General features: G+C 41.3%; 1 pseudogene; it reads right to left on the bottom strand.

The window, feature by feature from the left end:
- Positions 1 to 4389: 4389 nt before the first annotated feature.
- Positions 4390 to 4910, bottom strand: LOC123853225 (eukaryotic translation elongation factor 1 epsilon-1-like; annotated as a pseudogene).
- Positions 4911 to 6349: the final 1439 nt, after the last annotated feature.

Raw genomic sequence — 6349 nt, 5'->3', positions numbered from 1 at the left:
CTAACGGAAAGAAAGAGTCAGGTAGTCTGGCAGTATGGGGGCTTCTCAAAAGATTAAAAATAGGACTACCATATGATCTAGTAATTACACTACTGGGTACTTACCCAAAGGAAATGAAAACACTAATTCGAGAAGATATTTGAACCCCTATGTTTATTGCAGCATTATTTACAGTAACGAAGATATGGAAGTAACTCAAGTGTCGTCCATCAATAGGTGAATGGATAAAGAAAATATGATACATATATACAATAGAATATTACTCAGCTATAAAAAAGAATGAAATCTTGCCATTTACAACAGCATGGGTGAACCTAGAAGGTATAATGCTAAGTGAAATAAATTAGAGCAAGACAAATACCATAGGAGTTCACTCATATGTGGAATTTAAGAAACAAGACAAATGAACAAACAAAGAGAAAAAGAGACCAAAACCCATACTCTTAAATGCAGAGAACAAACTGGTGGTTGCCAGAGGGGAGGAGGGTGGGGGAATGGGTGAAATAGATAAAGGGGATTAAGAGTACACATTTTGATGAGCACCGAAAAATGTATAGAATTGAATCATTATATTGTACATCTGAAACTAATATAGCACTATATGTTAATTATACTTGGATACAAAAACAAGTAAATAAAATTTGAAAGAAAAAAGTCAGGGGGTGCCTGCGTGGATCAGTCAGTTAAGCCTCTGCCTTCGGCTCAGGTCATGATCCCAGGGTCCTGGGATCGAGTCCTGTGTCAGGCTCCCTGCTCAGTGTGGAGTCTGCTTCTCCCTCTGCCCCTCTCCCCCCCACTCATGTTCTCCCTTTCTCTCTTAAATAAATAAAATCTTAAAAAAAGCCAGGCAGTTTGAGAAATATTTCCCCATGCACCCAAACTTCATCAAAGCTACATTTAGGAATTTTCAGAATATTGTTAGGAATGACAGAGACTGGCTTTATTTTTAGGGTTTTGCAAGTCTTTTTACTCTATTTTATATAAATGTGAACAGTAGTCTAATCTAATGAACCCTAAACTGTGTTGTGTGTGCATCATTAGGTACCCTCAGGCTTTTTTTTAGAGATATGTAAATCAATCATTTTATACAATTATTTCAGAAAATATTGGGGTTTGGAAGTACATGGTTGTATCCTACGAATATTCATCACTTTTCAAATGTACTCTACCATCATTTACTCTTTTCTACCCCTCAAAAATAAAAGCTAAATATCCCTTCATGATAGTAAACATAAGGCCATATGGATTCTGTCTAGGGTTACAACACTGAGAGATGCAAAGCTACTGCCTGCCCACGAGCTGATGGATAATCCAGGAGGCTGTCAGCGAAAGCCAAGGTTTCTCCTCAGGGAGTCCATATGCCTCAATGTCCCAGACTATACTTATCCTAGGTCTTCTGATCTGAATCACCCTTCTGACAGAATTGTGGAGGGTCCCAAACATTACACAAGTGGTATGAAGAAAAGGTTTCAAGCCTCCAAAATCCTCCTCTCATTACACCATGAGACCCTTTAGCCTTGCAGACTGTCAGAAGGTTCCATCAGCTGATATGCGGGAAGTATTTATTTTAGTGTCTGGCACATAATAAGCCATTCAATAAATGCTAGTTCTCCCCTTCCCTTTTTTGTTCCAGCTTCTCATTTTTTAATTATTTTATGTTTTTAAAGTTTTTATTTATTTATTTGACAGAGAGAGAGAGCATAGCAGGGGGAGTAGCAGGAAGGAGGGGGAGTAGCAGGAAGGAGAGGGAGAAGCAGGCTCCTCACTGAGCAGGGAGCCCGATGCGGGGCTCAATCCCAGGACCTTGGGATCATGACCTGAGCTGAAGGCGATGCTTAACCAACTGAGCCACCCAGGTGTCCCCTCCAGAGTCTCATTTTAAAATAAAATTTCAAAAACTCTTATTTTTTTGGAACTTCCAGTTCAAGATGAGTCACTGAACACTGGTATTTGCTTTCCCTCCCTTGTTCTGCTCCTTTCTGCCATGCTTCCCACTTCACTTGAGATACCAACCAAATGGCAGTAATCCATAACAACAAAGAGAACAGGAGAGGGACCACCACGGGTCATTTCAGTGAAGGAAAGACCAGCTAAGACTGACTACAGTCTCACCAGCCTCCAGGATCAGAAAGGGAAGTAAACAAAGTTGGGCACGAAGGAAAGAAGCGTCTAGGAACAGTGTCCTCTGATCGGCAAAAAAATCATGACTTGGGACCCCAAAAAAAGGACAATAATCCTAATATAGAGTGTAAAAACAGATTATTCATTTTCAAACGTTAAGAATCCACTCAGGGAAGATTTTAATGTAAGTACAGAACAAAATGCAGTATTATCAACCTTGACTTGAGGATGTATAGTACATTAGGAGTGGGGGCTCTGGAGCTAGTGTCCAGATTTCAATCCCAGCTCTGTCTTCTTGAAATGACTATGAAGTAAAGACTAGAGGGAGTGGGGTATGGGCCTAACTGAAGGAAATGCATTCCGGGCAGTGGAAACAGCAAGGGCAAGGAAACTGAGGCAGAAGTAAACCTGGGATGTTTGAGGAACAGGCATGTTCCCAGTGGGGAAGAGTAAAAGTTAGAGGTCAGAGAGTGTGCAGTTGCAGCCATTAGAAAGAATGAAATAATATCAAAATTCAATAAGGATGAATGAATAAACAGTGTTTCTGATAAGTCAAGGAGTAGCATATTATTTAAGGATATTCAGGAGGCCACCAAAAGAACTAGAAGTGAAAACTGTTCAAAGTTGGTTGACTCTAGGAAATTGTACTGGGGACAGGAGAGGAGGTAATAGTGCCCTTCATTATTAGATCTTCTGCACAACAACAAAAACCCCATGTGCATATCATTTTACTTTTATAAAAGGGAAATGAAATTAAAAACTCTCCAAGTGGAAAAAAAGTGTTTGTCTGCAATGAAAGTGATCATAACAGAATTTGCATGATTTATACGCCCCTGAAGTAACTCAACAGCAAATACGTCCCACGTGGACTCTTTACCTTTGAGATTTTGCATATTCCTGAAAAAACTTTTCCATGCTGCTGTCATTGTCTTGGAAAACAGATTATGCAAATACAGATGCAAGCTGGAGTACAGCTGACCCAGACACCCAAGAAGATGATAAAGAGATGCAATTTAACAGCAGAATGAGAAGGAAGGTCTTTGAAAGTGCCCTGGGCTCACAGTGCCTGTGTAGGACCAGAAGAAGGAAGCTACTACATCTGGTTAACCGTGAGGCATTATCGTAAACCCAGCAGTCCTCATGAAATCACTGCTGCTTCTAGAGGCTGCTCATCATGTAGGTGTCGCTACCACACTTTCAGGGGATATGCAAAAAGCAGATGAGTTAATATGCTAATAACCAGAAAACTGTTTTGGAGTTAACTAGGAGCCAAGCTAGATTTCCCCTTTTTAATTCAAACCTGAAGATCTAGTTTGCCTAATAACCAAGGCAATGATACATACAAAATTCAGAATTGTGGTTAAAGATCAGATAGAAACCTTCTATTCTTTTTTAAGTTTTATTTATTTAAGTAATCTCTACACCCAATGTGGGACTCAAACATGATCCCAAGATCAAGAGTCACAGGCTCCTCTAACCGAGCCCCCAGGTGCCCCCAGATGGAGATCTTCTAGATGGAGAAGGGGGAAGAAGTTTGATGCAATGATATTGTCAGTGTTCCACTTCTTAAGTTAGGTGGGTTCACTGTTCTTCTTCTTATTATTATTATTTTAAAGATTTATTTATTTATTTTAGAGAGAGAGAATGAGAGAAAAAAAGCAGGAGGGGCAGAGGGAGAGGGAGAGAGAATCCCAAGCAGACTCTGTACTGAGTGTGGAGCCCAACTTGGGCTCAATCTCACAACCATGAGATCATAACCTGAGCGAAAACCAAGAGTCAGACACTCAACTGACTGAGCCACCCAGGTGCCTCTATATTATTATGTACATGTAGAATACATACCTTCTTTTGTGTGTGTCGGATATTAATAATATATTTTAAGGGAAAAAAATTATGTTGCCTGAGAGAGACATACTGCACTACCCTACAATGTCACTCCATTTCTTAGTAACATTAAGTTACAGCTTCTTTTTTACCCATCTTTTAAGTTCTTCCACAGACATTTCAGTACTTTGTAAAAGACTATACTGTTTATAGTGGAAGTATAGGGATTTAGAATCAAACCAACTTAAGTTCAATACCTGTGCCCTCTAAAACTCTCAAGTCAAGTTTCAGCTGTTGATTTTTTTTTTTCAGACATAAGTTAATTCCATGAACTTGAGCAAATAAAGAATGACTGTGTATCAATTTACGCTGGTTCTCTGGTCCAGAATACGCTTTCCATTTAAAATATTTGTGATCACGCTTCTGTATGTCAATGGATAGCTTCTAGTGGGAATTAGTATATCGTCTGTTCTTGATGAAGAGAACAATGGACAGATGTTGCATAATCCCTGGATAGTGCTGAATGTGACAAAACCAGTGAGACACACTAAGATATTTCTCCTTTTCTTGAACTGTCAGGTCAACTCTAAAGCGATGAAGTCCATAGTACAATAGGATATCTGCTAAGGTAAAGTTAAATCCTGTAAGGTAGGCTTTATCTTCAAGACAGGAATTAAGATCCTTCAACAGAGTGCGGATATTGTCTTTATTGGAGTGTCCATCTACTTGAGTTACCCTGTATTCCAACCACAGCTGAACGATGCTTTTTCTTCTGCAGTGCTCCCAAGCAAATATTCTTTGTTGGCCTGCTTGACAAGATGAGCTGCTATAGGAGTCAGTCCTGTTAGACTTGGACCATTGTTTGTTTGAAGAACTGGAATCTGGCGCTCACCCTGAACGCTGTATTTGTTCCCTTTACTCAGCCCCAGGGACTTCTCAGGCAGCGTCCGCTCTGTGGCCGCCATCTTCTGGCAGGAGCTCTTGGCAGGGGCCTCAGCTGCTGATTTTTATTTTTACAGCTACTTTGTCTCCTATTTCACCTGGTCATATGCATTGTCTCGACTGTGTCAACATTTACAATTTTTCACAGAAAGACACCATCATCCTATAACTGTAGTTTGGAAAGTGGTATGGACTGTGGTCAGAACTGACCTCATGGAAACAATCATTTCTGACACAAGCAATGCCACAGTACCTCTCCCACAGGCAACTGTGCCCACTCCCATACTGAATCCTAGACCCCAGAATCTCAGCGTGGGCTGCCTGACCCCTGGACCTCTGCTTGCCCGGCTGGGAGAGGCCAACACAGAGGCACAGGCTGGCTGACATTCAAAGACATGACTTGAAAGTTTAGAAGATCGTCAGTGTAAGAAGTCTGGTTAAGCCTATATAATAACTTGTGCTAAGAGGTGTATCATGGAATAAAATACTCATTCAAACTCAGGTAGCTACAGTCCTTGTAGACTGACTCCAAAGATGGACATCAACAATTCCTTCCATCCCTGTGTATGTCTGTCACTCCTCCATCAACAAGTGGGAGTCTGTTTCCTCCTCCTGAATCTGAGCAGGCTCTGCAATTTGCCTAACTAACAGAACACGGCAGAAAGAAGCTAGTGATAGCTCTGGGCCTAATCCAGAAGATGTCTGGTAGCTTCCACTTTCACTCTTTTGCAACATGGAGCCTCCACATAAAGAGGTCCAGCTACTCTGGTGGAGAGACCACATGGAGGGAGAGACCAAGAGAGATGGGAAGGGAGTGGGGGTGGGCCAGTCCCCAGCCATTCCAGCCATCCCAGCTAAGGCAAGTAAACCTACCTTCGTTTCCTAGGGCTGCAGTAACTGGGTGGCTTAAAAAAATAGAAAATTTATTCACTCACACTTTTGGAGGCTACAAGTCCAAAATCAAGGTGTGTCAGCAGGGCTGGTTCCTTCAGGAGGTTCTCAGGGAGAAATGTGTTCCTTGCTTCTTCCAGCTTCTGATGGTTGCCAACAATCCTCAGGGTTCCTTGGCTTACAGTGACATCACTCTAATTTAATCTGTCTCTTGTTACATGGCATTCTTCCTCTTCTCTTCTTAGAAGGACAATGGTCATATTGAATTAGGGCCCATTCTACTCCGGCATGATCTCATCTTAGCTAATTACATCTGCAAAGACCCTTTTCCAAATAACATCACATTCTGAGGTTCTGGGTAAACATGAAATTTTGGGAGATACTTTTCAACTTAGTACAGAAACCATCTTGAACACCCCTGCCCCATTCAAGCCTCCAGGCCACCACAGCTGCCTGAGAGACTCCGAGAGAGATAACTAGAACCACCACCCCAATGACTTCTTTTGCCTGCCCAAATTGCAAAATCATAAGCAAATGAATGACTGTTGTTTGTAATGTAAATTTGGGGATG

Source organism: Mirounga angustirostris, unplaced genomic scaffold, assembly GCF_029215605.1.
Source record: "Mirounga angustirostris isolate CCGP_5_RB_7025 unplaced genomic scaffold, mMirAng1.0.hap1 SCAF_14, whole genome shotgun sequence".
NCBI lineage: Eukaryota > Metazoa > Chordata > Mammalia > Carnivora > Phocidae > Mirounga > Mirounga angustirostris.
The sequence above is the reverse complement of the archived record's forward strand: the minus strand, read 5'-3'. Positions and strand labels throughout refer to the sequence as shown.